This window comes from Mustela nigripes, chromosome 14, assembly GCF_022355385.1.
Source record: "Mustela nigripes isolate SB6536 chromosome 14, MUSNIG.SB6536, whole genome shotgun sequence".
Taxonomy (NCBI): Eukaryota; Metazoa; Chordata; class Mammalia; order Carnivora; family Mustelidae; genus Mustela; species Mustela nigripes.
The window spans coordinates 9,273,610-9,290,561 of NC_081570.1; the positions used below are offsets into that span (position 1 = coordinate 9,273,610).

At 44.5% G+C, this 16,952-nt stretch overlaps 1 protein-coding gene across 5 annotated transcripts in view; it reads left to right on the top strand.

Moving 5' to 3' along the window:
- Positions 1-13,116: 13,116 nt before the first annotated feature.
- PRDM2 (PR/SET domain 2) overlaps positions 13,117-16,952 on the top strand; it is a 125,917-nt gene continuing 122,081 nt past the window's right edge. For 4 of the 5 annotated variants that reach the window (XM_059375967.1, XM_059375968.1, XM_059375971.1 and 1 more), the window contains exon 1: positions 13,117-13,182. The gene's annotated coding sequence lies outside the window, so the exon portion shown is untranslated. The remainder of the gene's footprint in view (positions 13,183-16,952) is intronic. The other variant, XM_059375970.1, reaches the window with a different exon arrangement.

Here is a 16,952-nt window from a genome sequence, read left to right on the forward strand (position 1 = left end):
CCCACCGCAGGATGAGGAATGGGAGGGGCTCCCCTGACAAGGGGACAGATGAGGAGTGGTTGTGAATGACCACTGGGACAAGTGGATAAGGGACTTCTTGGGGAAAGCAGAAGTTAGGGGAAAGCCAGTCTGCTGGGGCAAGGGTGAGACATGGGGAATAAAGGTAGACGAAGCTGAGAGGTAAGTTAATGGGGTGGGCTACAAGGCCTCGACTTTGCGGCAGAACTGAGGGTGCTTGGTCAGCAGACTATCAATCCTAATCCCAGGAAGCCCAGGTCATGCTCTGTCATGCTCATACTCAACCTCCCAAAGCTTCGTCTCTGCCGAGAGACTGGGCAAATCCAGACTAACCGAACCTTCCCTTGACTCCAACTCAGCTTAGTGATCCAGACAGCCATATTGTCACAGTTTGGGATCAATGAATCTGAACATGAACAAGGAAGTGAAAACCGGTGAAGAAGGAAAGGCGAAAGGAAAAATACGAAGGTAAGGTACAGCAGGTTCTGTTCCTACAGAACTCTCAGGGGAAAGGAGTTGTTTAAGGGAGAAAATCATTTTTACACTTGATGTCATATTTGTATCTTCTTTAAAGATTTTACTTTTAGGTCATCTCTGTACCCAACGTGGGGCTTGAAGCCACAACTCCAAGATCAAGAGTCACATGCTGCACCAAATGAGCCAGCCAGGACCCCGAACTTATATTTGTATTCTTATTTTTTGCTTTCAAATTTAACCTCATGTGATATTTTTCCCAGTACGTGCTCTGTGTGTGTGTGTGTGTGTGTGTGTGCTTACGTGTGTATGTTGGAACAACAACATATTTTCCTCTAAGAATATGGAGGTGCTTTAGTAGAAATACGTTTCTTTCTATTGGTTGATAATGTTCTTTAAAGATGTTTATATTAAGACTAAATGATATATGTTATAAAGCAGTACCGAAGCAGTGACAGAAGTTCTCAGACTTCGGGTCAGGACTTGCCCAAATGCCACACATTAATCTACAGCTAAAGACACGGAAATATAAAAGATCTATAAACACGATTGAGCTTGTCTTTTCTTTGCCTAAGTACATCTTTTTTCCTTTCCATAAGATTAGTCTTCACTCAGAAGTTCACACGCACAGAAAAAGTACAATCAAATGCGGAAGACTCAACAGCATTTAGTGCTACCCTTTAAGGGGAATTACTGTACATTTGTGAAAATCCAAGTTTACCCAAAGGCACGGCCTCTTACACAAAAGTTGCTGACAGAAAAAAAGAATTATATTTGAATGTTCTAATTAAGATGACTATAAAATACTTAGGTACCAATGCTACATTGCCATTAATATTAGTTTTATGAAGATCCGATTCTTTTTTATAGTATTACTCTATCTTTGTGATGGTTTATTGTATGTATCAACTTGGATGAGATTCTTTTGGATGAGAGTAACATTTAAACTGGTAAACTTTGGTGGCGCCTGGGTGGCTCAGCGGGTTAAGCTGCTGCCTTCCGCTTAGGTCATGATCTCAGAGTCCTGGGATGGAGCCCTGCATCAGGCTCTCTGCTCGGCAGGGAGCCTGCTTCCTCCTCTCTCTCTGCCTGCCTCTCTGCCTGCTTGTGATCTCTCTCTTTCAAATAAATAAATAAAATCTTTAAAAAAATAAATAAACAGGTAAACTTTGGGTAAAGCAGACTGCCTTTCACGAGGGAGGGTCTTATGGAATGGGTGGGTCTAAGAATGGGTGGGCCTCGTCCAACCAGTTGATGGCCTGAATAGAAAAAGACTGGTCTCCACAAAGAAGAAATTCCTCGGCAGACTGCTGTCAGATTTCCTCTGGATCATAGGTTTTTCTGGATTTCCTGCCTATTGGCTCACACTGTAGGGAGATATATACCTATGAATACGTGTGTGTGTGTATTTACATATTTGTTTATTTATATCAGGTGTAGGAGATGCTCTATGTTTCTACCATAAAGATGTTGAGGTATTTTCACAGCAACTTCTGTTACACTCATCTCTTTTTTTTCCTTCCACCTTGTTTTCTTTATTCATTTTTAACTGTATGCACTAGTGTCACCCACCTGTATTATTTTAAAAAGTGAGGTGGAATAGAAATACATAAATGAATCCATTAATGGCATTCCTTTTATATATTTTTCTCAGAAATCTTAACAGGAAAGAATTCAGTGAACCCAGAAAAGATTAAAACACCATTACAATATTTACTAATCCTGTACATACCATTCTTATAATTTTGTTTTTAGAATAAAAACTTCTTTTAAAATAGACATTGCAGATTTAGAGAACATTATTTTTCTTGCTATTTCCAAGTCAACTCCTATTCTATTATTCAGAAATCTTCCAACTCTGGGGGAGAATTTGTAACAATTTCTTTTTTTTTTAAGATTTTTTTAAAAGATTTTTTAAAAGATTTATTTGACAGAGAGAAAGAGACAGCGAGAGAGGGAATACAAACAGGGGGAGTGGGAGGGGGAGAAGCAGGCTTCCCACTGAACAAGGAGCCCAATGTGGGGCTGGATCCCAGAACCCTGGGATCATGACCTGAGCCTAAGGCAGACACTTAATGACTGAGCCACCCTGGCACCCCAAGGTCATATAGATTCTTAAAAAAAAAAATCCTTAACCACAAATTCTTAAAAACAAAGACAAAATACTAAAATAACTTCAGAGACTAAAACAAATATTTTTAAAAGGAACCTAGGAGTCAAGTTTACATGTAGGACCCATATTACCTTGCACAACGCATTACTTTATTCCCTGATAAAACATTTGTTTGCTCACCTGCAACTATTGTCATAATCTTCCATCACACTCAACTATAAAAAGTGGCTGAGGTTTGTGGTTTGTGATTCCACCTGGTTAAGTAAGAAACAACTCATGGGAATGTCTTTTGCTAATTTCAGTCATATCAGAAGAGAAAGTTTGAAAAACATTGCCTGGGGCATGCCGTGCCCTCATGCTTGGTTCTGTCTCTCTCTCCTGTTTGGCATAAAAGGATATTAATGAAGCTTCAGTCTTGCTAGTAAATATTTTTAGACATTTGCTCTCAGAGTAGTATACACAAAAAGAGTATGATTAATATTAAGCTTTCCATATTGCTATCTTTATGCCTTCCATCAGGAGATACATTTAGAAAGAGGGAAGGTGCCTCTCTGGTCCAAATGCAGTCTGAGTTTGTTGATATGTTTAGATTAGGTCATCAAAGTACGAGGAAGTGGAGCTTTGGTTTTCTCCTTTTGGGGGCTTTTTTTTTTTTTAAATTTTATTTATTTATTTGACTGAGAGAGACACAACGAGAGAGGGAACACAAGCAGGGGGAGTGGGAGAGGGAGAATCAGGCTTCCCACGGATCAGGGAGCCTGATGGTGGGCTCGATCCCAGGTATTAAAGGCAAATGCCTAACAACAGAGCCACCCAGGTGCCCCTCCTTTTGGGGGTTTTAGTTCATTTTTGGGCATGCTGTCTCTTTGGATCTAATAAAGCACAATCCCGATCTTATAATGAAAAGCAATTTGGCATGAACAACATTCATTAGTAAAACTAATTGGGGAAATGTTATCTTATGGATACAACAGCCCTATTTTAATCAATGTATTCAGCCTTTCTACTAGTGAAATTTTTTTCTCATAATCAGGATATTATTAGTTTGAGTTACACATTCTCTATATAGGGGCTTAAATTGGTTCTGGTGGGATATAGAATCTTAACTATAAAACATTTAAAAATTCTTGGCCATAAATTCTTTTTTTTTTTAAGATTTTATTTATTTATTTGACAGACAGAGATCACAAGTAGGCAGAGAGGCAGGCAGAGAGAGAGGGGGAAGCAGGCTCCCTGTTGAGCAGAGAGCCCGATGTAGGGCTTGATCCCAGGACCCTGAGATCATGACCTGAGCCGAAGGCAGTGGCTTAACCCACTGAGCCACTCAGGCACCCCTCTTGGCCATAAATTCTTAACAACAAAACAGAACACCCTAAAATTTCCAAGGCTGAAACAGATACATGGGATCTGAGTTGATATTTAAAAGCTATTTATATGCCCAGAAGTAAACCCTCACAGATCTGACCAAGTGGTTTTCAACAAGGGTGCCAAGACCATTCAATAGGGAAAAGCCAAATGGTGTTGGAAAAACTGGTTATCCACATGCAAAAGAAGAAGAAGGAAGAGGAGGAGGAGGAAGAGGAAAGGGGAAGAAGTTGTTGAATCTTTTCCTTATACCATACACAAAGATTAAGTCAAGATGGCTCAGAGCTCTAAACATAAGAGCTGAAACCACAAAACTCTTAGAAGAAAACATAGAGGGCACCGGGGTGGCTCATTCGGTTAAGTGTCTGCCTTCAGCTCAGGTCATGATCCCACGGTCCTGGGATCGAGTCCTGCATCAGGCTCCCTGCTCTGCAGGGAGCCTGCTTCTCCTTCTGCCTCTGCCTCTCTCTCTTTCTCTGTCTCTCATGAATAAATGAATGAATGAATGAATGAATAAATCTTTTTAAAAGAAGAAGAAGAAGAAGAAGAAGAGGAAGAAGAAGAAGAAAACATAGAGGGGGAACTCCATGATAGTGGATGTGGCACTGATTTCTTGGCTATAACACCTAAAGCGCACACACACACACACACACACGAGACAAATTGGACCACATCAAAATTAAAAACTTTTATGCATTAAAAGATACAGATGTACAGAGTCAAATGATGTACAGAGTCAAAGGAACCCAAGAATAGGAAGAAATATCCGCAAATCATGTATCTGATAGGACCTTAATGTTCAGAATATACACCAATTCTTACGACTCAATAGCCAGCACAATTAAACATTGAGCAATGAAGCAAAGGGGGAGAAAAGAGAGAAAGAAAGAGAGACAAATAAAAAACCAGACACTTAACTATGGAGAATAAACTGATGGTTATCAGAGGGGAGTGGGTGGGGTGATGGGAGAACTAGGGGGTGGGGATTAAGGGGGGCACTTGTCACGATGAGCACTGGGTGATGTACAGAAGTGCTGAGTCTCTCTACTGCACACCTGATACGAACATGGCACTGTCTGGTGTTCTTCTTTAAGATTTTATTTATTTATTTGACAGACAGAGATCACAAGTAGGTAGAGAGGCAGAGAGAGGGGAGGAAGCAGGCTCCCTGCTGAGCAGAGAGCCTGATGTGGGGCTCGATCCCAGGACCCTGGGATCACAACCAGAGCTGAAGGCAGAGGCTTTAACCCACTGAACCACCCAGGCGCCCCTGACACGGTATGTTAACTGTACTGGAATTTAAATGAAAACTTCTAAAAAATGAGCAATGAACTTGAACAGACATCTCTTCAAAGAAGATATACAAACACCCGATAGACACATGAAAAGATGTTCAATATCCCTAATCACTGGGGAAATGCAAATCAGAACCACATTGAGATACCACTCGTGACCATTATGATGGCTGCTATCCAAGAAACAGAAAATAATAAGTTTTGGCAAGGGTGCAGAGAAGTTGGAACTCTTGTGCACTTGGAAGGAATGTAAAATGGTGCAGCTACTATATAAAGTTGGGGGGCTCAGTCAGTTAAGCATCCAACTCTTGAGCCTGCTTAAGAGTCTCTCTCTTTCTCTCTCTCCGTCTGCCCTTCTGCCCCCTCCCTCTCTCAAATTCTCTTTCTCTTTAGAAAAAAAAAAAAAAAAACAGGATGGCAATTCCTCAAAAACTTAAAAATGAAACATCCAGGATCACCCCCCTGGGTGTCTATCTCCAAAAGAACTGAAAGCAGGATCTTGAACAGGTGTTTATACACCTGTGTTTGGAGCAGCATCTCCCAATAGCCAAAAAGGGAAAGCAACCCTCTGACAGATGAACGGACAAACAAAATGTGGTCCATACAAACAATGGGCTATTACTCAGCCTTAAAAAGGAAAGGAATTCTGACACCTGGATGAACCCTGAGGCTGTGACACCCAGGGGCATAAACCAGGCACAGAAAGACAAATGCTGTCTGATTCTACCAATTACATGAGGGGCATAGAGCTGTCAAATTAACAAAGAGAACAGAATGGAGGTTTCCAGGGGACCAGGGGAGAGGCAGAAAGGGAGTGATATTTTCAAGGATGCAGAGTTCTGGTTTGGGACCAAGAGAAGAGTTCTGGAGGTGGATGGATGGTGGAGATGCCTGCATACCTGCGTGAATGTTCTTACTATCACGGAGCCAGACACTTAAAAACAGTTGAAATGGTGAATTTTATGTCATGGGCATTTTAACTTTAAATTTTAAAAAAGCTGTTTATAGGGGCGCCTGGGTGGCTCAGTGGGTTAAAGCCTCTGTCTTCAGCTCAGGTCATGATCCCAGGATCCTGGGATCGAGCCCTGCATCAGGCTCTCTGCTCAGCGGGGAGCCTGCTTCCTCCTCTCTCTCTGCCTGCCTCTCTGCCTACTTGTGATCTGTCAAATAAATAAATAAATAAAAATCTTTAAAAAAAAAGCTGTTTATAATCTTCTCTAAAAGATGAGTTTATTCTCGGCTAAAACACGTGTTTGCTCTTTCGTGACCATGGCTATAGTACTTCCGCAGAGTACAAAGCACCAATACACACGCAGAACAAAAACAGACAGACAGGGATATTAACACTTCATGGTGAGGGGGGCAATTTGAAAGAAATGTCTAAAGAGGCTTTTGGGATAGGAGATGTAACAAAAACAAGAACAGTTGAGATGGGGTGCCTGGGTGGCTCAGTTGGTTAAGGGTCTGCCTTTGGCTCAGGTCATGATCCTGGGGGCCTGGGATTGAGCCCTGAGTCCAGCTTCCTGCTCTGTGGGGAGACTGCTTCTCCCTCTGCCTCTGTCCCACCCCACTGCTTCTGCTCTTTCTTTCACTCATCTCAAATAAATAAATAAAATCTTAAAAAAAAAAAAAAAGGAGTTGGACTAAAAATCACTAACACATGATCCCTAAGAAAGAAAAAGAAAAGAAAAGAAAGAAAAAGAAAAAGATGACCACGGGAGCATGGAGGCAGGTTTGGAGGGATGCGTCTACAAGCCAAGGAACACCAAGATGATCAGCAGACTCTAGGAGAGAGAGGCGTGGGGGAGATTGTCCCTCAGAGCCCCTGGCAGGAACCAGCAGTCTTTGCCAGCCCTTTGATTTCAGAGATCCGGCCTCCGGAGCTGTGCATTACATGTCTGTTGCTTGGAGGAATCGTGTCTGCGGTACTCTGTTGTTAAGGCAGCCCTGGGAATCGGCTATGATTCCTAATGGAAGATTTTATCACAACACCAGCTTCCGAGAAGACCCAAAATTCAGATGGAGGAGACGAAGGGTGATGGGTAAATTCCAGAGAAAGAGCAAGCTGGGGAAAAACAGAGCAAGCCATTTCCAGAACAGGGATGGGGGCAGTGAGAAGCGTGGCACCTGGTTCGGGCGGCAGATGAAGGGGTACCGTCTGCACAGGGAGGATGGGCCAACCTGTCCATAGACCACCCCGTAAAGGGGCACACAGGAGCTTCAATCTGGGGAAGCAAAGGCAGGCTTGGGGCTTCGCTGCCTCCATGCTTTCTGCCTATTTCTGTACCCGATGTATCTTCTATTCCTTCGTGTACTGCTTGCTATTTCCAGCTGAAAAATATTTTCCCTCTGTGTTTTTGCTGCCAACCTAGATGTTTTATTCATGGTCTCATGGTGGTGTATTAGTGAATTAATTCTGCCTTCAAGGAAAATGAAGACTGTAATAAACCTCCCTTTGTAATCTCTAGGACAAAACAGCATCGGCCTTTGAGCTTGTTATACAGGGGCTCAGAAACAGGAGCGGACGCCGCCACAGTGGACCTCGGCACAGCACATTCTGAACTTTTAAGCAGATTTATGGGTAAGTTTGTGTCTAAAGGTGTGGTGTAAGAAGTACGATGGAAAAATCTAGAAACAGCACTCTGAATTTTCTTATAGGATAGAATACACGTCTTTGGAGGGGATCATGAGTTTGACTTGGTTAGAAATGTTGGTATCTTGGGATTGGGGTTTTTTCCTCTTTTTTTTCTTCGTACATGATTCTTCGTTGTTTCATTCTAGGACAGGTTATTAGACAAACCACAACTGTTTTAAAATCTCAATTCATTCATATGCTTTTGTCCGGCCCCTCCCCAACACTCCATGTTTTTAAAAATAAAGATTTGGTATTTTTAAAAAAGGTTATTTATTTACTTGAGGCAGAGAGAGAGAGAGAGAGAGAGAGCGTGCATGAGCAGGACAGAGGCACAGACACAAGTGGACTTCCTGTTGAGTGGGGAACCTGATATGAGGCTCAATCCCAGGACCCTGAGATCATGACCTGAGCCGAAGGCAGAGGTTTACCCCTCTGGGCCACCCAGACTCCCCTGAACTGATATTTGTATACATTGTGAAATGATCACCACAATGTCTGATTGACCTCCATCAACCATACATAGTTACAGACCTTTTTTCTTGTGATGAGAACCTTTAAGATATATCTACCTACCTATCTATCTATAACTCTGTCTATATATTATGTTATATAACATATTGTTATATATAATGTCTAACATCATATATAACATATACTATGTTACATATACTACTTAATAGAGATACAGAAAGAATGTGGTATATGTATCATACACTAATGAAATAGGTAGATACCCAAATGTATTCACTCATCCACTGATGGGCACTTTGGTTGCTTCCATGTCTTGGTGATTGTAAATAATGCTGCAATAAATATGAGAGGGCATCTGTTTTTTCAAGTTAGTGTTTTCATGTTCTTTGAATAAATACCCAGAAGGAGAATTGCAGCATAATATAGTAGTTTTAATTTTAATTTTTTGAGGAACCTCCACAATGTTTTGAGGAACCTCCACAATGATTTACCTTCTCACCAACAGTGCACGAGGGCTCCCTTTTCTCCATATCCTCACCAACACTTGTTATTTCTTGTTTTTCTGATAATAGCCATTCTCAGTGGTTTTCTTTGCATTTCCCTGATGACCAGGGATGCTGAGTATCTTTTCATGGACCTGTTGGCTGTTTTTTATGTTTTCTTTGTGAAGATGTCTATTCGGATCTCTATCTCAAATAGTTTTTAATTTTCTTTTCTCTTCATTGGTTTTAATTTTCTTTTCTCTTCAGTTGTATGAGTTCTTTATATATTTTGCATGCTAATCCCTTATCAGATGTATGATTTGCAGATATTTTCTTGCACTCAGTAGGTTGCCTTAAAGTAATATCGATAAAAGAAGAATGGGACGCAAGCCCAGACGGAGCAGGGAGCATAACGATGTTGTTCTGCTCTCACACTGTGCTCTGCGGTGCTTTTGTAAGCAGGCTCAGACTGCTCCACTAGAGCCGAGTTCTTGGAGGGCAGGGATGGTGGCTCTGTCCCTTTGTGTTCTCTGCAGTGCCCAGAGACTGTAGTGCTAAGGGCTCCTCGGTGACTGGGAAGCAACAGCCAGTAGACAGATCACGGACTTTGACACAGGACAGGTTCTTGAGTCTTGTCTCTGGAAGTGACCAGCTATGCCCCTCTACTATCTGTGCTTTTGCTTCTTAGTCTGCAAAATGGCTGCTGTTGTTTGTCTCATTGGAAACCATTCGTACCAAGAAAGGAGACGCAGGTGTGGTTTTTTTTGTTTTTGTTTTTTGGTGTTTTTTGTTTGTTTGTTTGAAGTAAATGATGTGTTTCTTGGACAAATGTGAGTTCATCTGATGCCATTACCCTAGACACCCAGTTCTCTTTCCCTGTGATCATGAAATGCTCTTGCCCGACAGTCCAGGGGGACTACTTAGAATGGTCTCCTTATGCTGATACTGAAAAGACACATCCCAATTCCTACCACAAGTATCTGGGTTTGGGAACAAGTAGTTGAAATCATCTAGTGGGAGAGTTACCCGAACCAGCTCTCGGGCTTTCCAGTGTGTGCACATGTGTGTAGAGTTTATTTGGTAAATCTGCAGCTTAAGAGGTGGCTAAACTGTCTAGATTGAAAACCTGGCTTTGTGACTCACTGGGCAGATTCTTGAACTTTTGCTGGCCTCGGTGTCCTCAGTTGTAAAATGAGGATAGTTCTCACCCTACAGGGTTGACCAGAGGCTGAATAAGACAGTCTATGCAAATTACCTCGAGTAGAAGCCCGTAGAGAATCACTATTGTTATCATTCAAGGAATAATGTCAAGCCCACTGACATTCCCATTGGTGATGTGTTGTAAATTCTTTAATCTTGGTTGTAAAATCTTTCATCTTTTTAGGAGCACTGCTGTAGGTCTTCTGGCTGCTCTGCTGAGCAGAAGTTCTGTGGTTCCTATTATAACCATATGCTGTCTTTTTAATGCACTGTGTCTTTGGTCCACACATACTTGCTGTAACCCAGCCAATTCAGAAGAGCCAGAGAGAAGACTTTTCCCTGTTAAAAACATCTATCTAGTGTTTACCATGTGCCAGACAGTTCTGCGTCCTGGGATGTTGTGGTGAATGACGATATGTCCCCTGGAAGGGTACCGCACCCCCAAATACAAAACAGGTCAGAACCTACACTAGATGTACCTGCAGAGAGTAGAGCTTCATTCATGTTACTGATTTAGACAAAGAGTGCATTTTATACTTCCATCCCAATATAGAAATTGTCCATGAGACATGATGAAAATGTCTGAATTTCCTTCCCTCATCTTTTAGCAATATATTTTATGTTTTCAACAAGGCAAAAGAGTAATGTTTAGCACATCAGACAGATAATAAACACTCATGAAACTACATTGTGTTCTTGACAGCATCTTTTTTCAGTTAAGTTGGTAAAATAAATGTAATATCTATCCTGAAAAGTGGCGCAGGTTGAAGAATATTAACACGCTCAAGAAAAATACAGAGGGAAAATATGCAGCGGTTGATTGGGGGTAATTTAGGAGAGCGGAGGATATACCCAGTGTGGCAGGCTAAATAATGCTCCCAAAGGTTTGTTCACATCCTAATTCCCATATGGAAAGAAGTCTTTGCAGAGGTGATTATGTGAAAGATTTTGAGATGGAGAGATTATCCTGGATTATCTGGGCGGATCCGAAATGCAATCACATATATCCTCATAGGAGGGACACAGATGGAAATCTGAGCTCAAGTGATAGATGAGAACGTGATGTGGAGCTGGAGCAGAGAGATTTAGAGATGCTGGCCTCAAAGACTGGAGGGATGTGGCCATAGCCTGTGAATGCTGGCAGCCACCCGAAGCTGGAAGAGGCAAGGAACCATTCTTCCTTAGAGCCTCCAGCAGGAATGTGGCCCTGCTGACACCTTGATTTTGGTCCAGTGATACTGATGTGGGACTCCTGGCCTCTAGAACTGTGAGAGAATCCATTTCTGGTGTTTAGAGCTGCACAGCTATGGTAACTTGTTACAAGAGCAACTGAAAACAAATACACCCAGTCATTTCAGATTAACGATGGATGGAGCCCACTGACTACTCTGTCAAACACCTCTTGGCATGATGTTATCTAATATATGTCTACTATATGTCACCGTGTTCCTTCTAACCTGATGTTCCTTTATTTTCCTTTGCATTCTGTTGAATGCCAGACGGCACGGAGATTGTTTTTTTAAATTTTGATTTGTATGTCAGTGTTTTAATTGTGGATGAAACGGGGGCATCTCTCATCTCTCTCTCTCTCTCTTTTTTTGCAGATACTCCAGATAATTTTAATGCATGGGTCCTGTTGCAGGGCATTGATTTAGGTAAGAAATAGAAAGTCTGATGTCTGCTTTAGTAACATGCATAGGAGTATCTCCCAGATTAGGCTCTCTTTCCCTCTAATGATAGCAGAGGGAAAGAGAGCCTAAGGCTCTCCTTAGGCTCTGTGCTGACCCTGTCACTTTTTAAGGCCTTGATGAAATTTACTCTGATGAAGTTATCTTGATTTTTTTTTTTTAAAGATTTTATTTGTCAGAGAGAGTGAGCACAAGCAGACAGAGTGGCAGGCAGAGGCAGAGGGAGAAGCAGGCTCCCCGCAAGCAAGGAGCGGGTTGTGGGACTCGATCCCAGGACGCTGGGATCATGACCTGAGCCAAAGGCAGCCGCTTAACCAACTGAGCCACCCACGCGTCCTTATCTTGATTTTTTTTTTTTTTTTTAAACTATACGGACTGGGTCATTGGCTTTATCAACCCTTTGCAATATTAACATGGTATATGTTATATACATCATGTTTTCTTAAGATTAAACCCCAGTTACCTAAATGGACTTGCACACCTGCCTCTCAATGTCTCTTCTTTAGGATGGGTCCTTTCCACGGAGGCCTAATGTTACCCATTCCATTTTCATTCTTCCCGATTTCATTCTCAGGCATAAATTTATTTTCAAGCGCTCATGGGCCTTCGATACCACCTATTCGTGAGACCCCCACCCCCCAACTCTCCCTCTCCCAGACTCCAGACTCCTTTCCTGCCAGCCAATCTCCCCATTCAACGCTGCCCTCCTCCGCGGCAGGGGTTATTCCGAGCCCCCCAAGCCACCGATGTGCTCCCTTGTTTGTTCACAGTTTAGTCCCACCAGGACAAGGACAAGGTCCCGTTCTGGGTCTGACGTGGCTGGGGCACCGAGCACAGGGCCAGGCACAGGGTGGGAGGGGGCAGTCCATACTCGTGCGCCCTCAAGAAGCAAGTGACACCAGGTGCATCTGCCCTTTTGGCGCTTGAGCTTTTTGGGTGACGCTAGACTGGTCCTTCGAGGATGAGCCAAGAATGGGACGTATGTTTATCTGACAGGAACTCAGGGATGAGCCCATTTTTCTTCTTCCTCCGAAGGCTGCGGATTCCCGCAGTAACTTTGAGCCGCTCAGAATTCCAAGCCCTCGGTGCGGTCAGGCTGGTCGCTGCGAGCCGCGGGCGCCTGTCGCCGGGGTCCGCGGAGTCCCCGCCAGCGCGGCTGGGCCGGCGCGAGTCTGAGGGGCGGCGGCCGCCCGCGGCTCGGGGGCTTCCGCGCCTGTGCGACCCGGGGGTGGGGGCCCGCGCGCCCCGGGGTCGCGGCCCTCGGCGACGGTGCGGGCCGTGCGGGGTCCCGGGGCCGCGGCCGGCGCCGCCCGACGTCACTTCCGACCGGAGCCAAGATGGCGTCGGCGCGGCCGCGGACGCCGGGGCGGGCGGAGCGGCGGCAGCGGCGGCGCGGGCGGCGGCTCTCGGCGCTCTGAGGCGCGGGGCGCGGCGGGCGCTGGTAAGGGGCGGCCGGGATGGGCGGCTTCCGGGACGGCGGCGGGCTCGGCGCCGGGACGCCCGTCGCTGCCCGCGAACAGCGAGGAGGCGGCGGCGGCGGCGACCCGCGGGGACCGGGCGCGCAGGGCCGGGCGGGCGGGCGGACGCGCCCCCTCCGAGGACCCGGCGTCCCGGGCGGGCGGGGCTCCCGGAGCCGGGCGCGGGCCGCCGGGGCTCCCCGCTCCTCCTTCCCGCGCCCGAGCCCCCCCCCCCCCCCCGGGGCCGACCTTGGGGGCCGCCGCGGCGAAGTTGTGTGCGGTTCGCTTTGTGGCCGTTGGGTCGCCGCGCGCCCCGCCAGGGGGACGCGTGTGCGCGGCGAGGCCGGGCGGCGGCTGCGGGTCCACCCGGTCCCCGTGTCCCCGGACGGCGAGGGCGCACGCGGGGTCCCGGGGCCGCGCCAGTTGGCAGCCGTTGATGCTCTCCTCTTTTGTGTTCCGCCCGAGCGTGGCTCTCCCCCTCGCGTTCTTAATTCGTTTTGTGTCTTGCGTCTTTGTGTTTCCTAAATAGTTTTTGTGCGGTTCCCACCTGGAAATGGTCGCCTTTAGTGTTTCCACCGCAGACCCACCGGCGTTTTTGTTTTTAGCCGACGTCGCACTTAGGTATTAATTTTGCTCCCCAAGACACCCACGGACCTGTTTTTGACGGGGCCAAGGGAGACGCGAAGTATCCCTCAGAGGTCAAGGGTATGCCCAGACCTCGGTGCTTCTCTCGGACCCACGCGTGAACCGCGGAGCCGCGACTGGGCGCCTTCTGCCCGGCGGGGGAGCTTCGGGAACAATCCCGCGATGTTAACCGGGAAGCCCAAATTCCTTGAGCTACGCAGCTGCAATTTCCCCTAAGAAAGGGGATTCGTGCTGGCCCCTCATTTTCCATTCAGTGTTGTATTGGGGTTTTTGGGTTTTATTTCACAAGTGGAACGCCTTTTGGTGACTTCCAGTCGGTCTTTGGGCCCCCGTTCATCAGACCTTTGAAAGGGTCGCCCCCAGAACACGACTAAAATATTTCATGAAGTTTTTGTTTATTACAGGTTTCTTGTTAAAAGGAACCATAACTGAGCCAGAAGCGCAACCTTTGGTGAAATCTTTTACCTCCCTTACCAGACTTCCTATCCCATCGATCAGTTATGGCCACGTACTGTGAAAATGTGGGCCTCCAACCTTTTTTTTTTTTTTTTTTTAACATGTCATGAAATTTGTTGTACAAATATTGAGGAGGAACCGAGACATGTAATTATGTTTTTTTTTTTTTTTTTATAGAGGGTTTTGTGTTTGAGATGGCTTGCAGCTGCCCCATCATTCTCTAGAAGCTTCCTTACAAACACTTCCTCAACCGTATTCATCATTTGTAGACTCTCATTGTAGCCTGGAGAGGACCTTCAAAGATGATGGTATTAAACCCCCTCGTTTCAGTCTGTAGAAACTGAGGTTGCAATCCACAGTGAGACGGAGATGGTTCACAGCTTCTCTCATTCCAGGGCTCTTTCTCCGGGTCCTTTTTGGTTTGATTTAAATAAGTTAATATGCTGTAGTGTTTAGGAAAATAACAGACACACAATAATAACACTCAGTGAAACTTCGCTTTTCTTGATTCGGAAGGTGGTTTCTTTAGTTGAAAAGTTGGCACATTCAGATGTGTTTTTTCTAATTTCGTGGACAGTTCCGGAAACAGTATAGTTTAAATTTAATAATCTCTTCGTTTTGTGAGTACAGAACATAACATGATTCTCACTGTAGGACAATATGAACATGGAGAACAGCACAGAGAAGGGGAGAAATCAGCCCTGATCTTCCCAGTCCTCAGATCACCACCGTTAACGTTTTGGCATACCTCCTTCACCTGCATGTCTGTCTTGTGCGTGTGTGTATTTCTTATGTAAATTTACTCACTTCTATGTGTTTATATTTTATACAGGATTGATATCATTGTGTGTATTATTCATACCTATCTTCTTACTATATTCTTACTTCTTACTATATTACTCTATATTGGGGGTATATATTCATGCCCTGAAGTGTTAGTCAATATGATTTTTAGTGGCTGTGTAATATATATGGGTGGGCCATTATTTGCCAAGTCCATATTGATCAGTAAGGTTTCTATAGCCTGAAATTCTCTTTTCATTAAGATCTGTTTAGGTTTTCCTGTTGTGTATTATAAAGTTTTGTAATTAAAAAAAAAATACGTGGACATGTAAATTCTGTCTATTAGCGTTTAAATATGTATTTTTTCTGTCAGTGCAGTTATAAGAAGCAGCAGTCAATTTCAGCTCCTTTTATTCTCTTCTCCCTGAGCCGGGTCTGTGCAGTTCCGTATACATATATATCTATTTGCACACATACTCTTTTGATGGTTATTTTACGTTAGATGTTTATTTATTCACGGGACTGTTTCTTTAAGCTGCCGAGCTCTTTTCAAGTTCCAGATCTGATTTACAAACCTTTTAAGTACTGTTAAATCATAGACTTTCCGGGATGGAAAGCACCTCAGGTTATTTACTATTTTCACATCTTCCAACTTGCTTTTCATGCTATTTTTAATACTCAGGCAGAGGAAAGGAAAGCCTGTGGGCTGCACGAGAGAACTCCATAGTGGGAGTGAAAAAGGGAGTAGGCGGACAGTGGGGGAAGATCATCAGACTTGTGTGGCGATGTATAGATACGGGGAGTTTCCAGATGATGGGGACATTACCTGACAGTCATTATTACTGATACTGCTGACGTGTGGCCAGCAGTCTGTGGCTTGTGTGGTGCCCATACGTTGCGCTGTCACTCCTAGCATTTGGTTAGAGGTCTGGCTCTCTCCTTTTGAAGTTAGAAGTTTATAATTAGAGCTGCTAAAATCATCTTCCTAGAGAAACTGAAGGCTATGGACTCCATTACTGAAAGCATTATTTAGGTTCTATTAAAGTAGATTTCTTAGCCTTGGCACGATGAACATTTGGGGCTGCGTAATTCTTTGTTTGGGGGCTATCCTGTACACTGTAGGGTTTTTGGCAGTGTCCCTTATCTCTACCTGTGAGATCCCCCCAGTCTGCACAACTGAGAAAGTCTCCAGACATTGCCAGATGTCCCCTGGTGGGGACCCAGTTCTCAACCACTGCATTAAAGGAAGGCCCATCTGACTGGATGGTGGACTCAGTGAAGTAGTCTGTGGACTCTCTTTAGTCAAAGAACTGTAAGACTAGACTCTATGGTTTACATGAAGTCCACCTTGAAGGGGGAGAATGGACTTAACTGGCTTGTTTTGGTCTCTTCCTCTGTGTGTGTCTTTTTTTTAAGATTTTTTTTTATTTATTTGACAGAGAGATGGAGAGCACAAGTAGGCAGAATGGCAGGCAGAGGGAGAGGGAGAAGCAGACTCCTGCCTGAGCAAGGGAGCCCACATGGGGCTTGATTCCAGGGCCCTGGGATCATGACCTGAGCCAAAGGCAGCTGCTTAACCGGCTGAGCCACCCGGCGCCCAACGGTGTGTGTCTTTATGATATTTTTGAGTCGTCTACTTTCAGCACTTCTGTGGCAAGCGATAAAGCAAGTTGAGATAACCTGGAGACTATGAAGGTGTTTACATGGCCTAGGATCAACGTTGCCTGTATTTGGTTAAATTATTACGGATTTAAATAAATTTGTATAGAGTTGATGCGTGGTGACTCACGTAAGCTTGTGGCCTATTATACTTGAATAGCACAGAAACAACTGTCTTCTGGAAAATGATACTCCTTGAAGCAAACCGTTG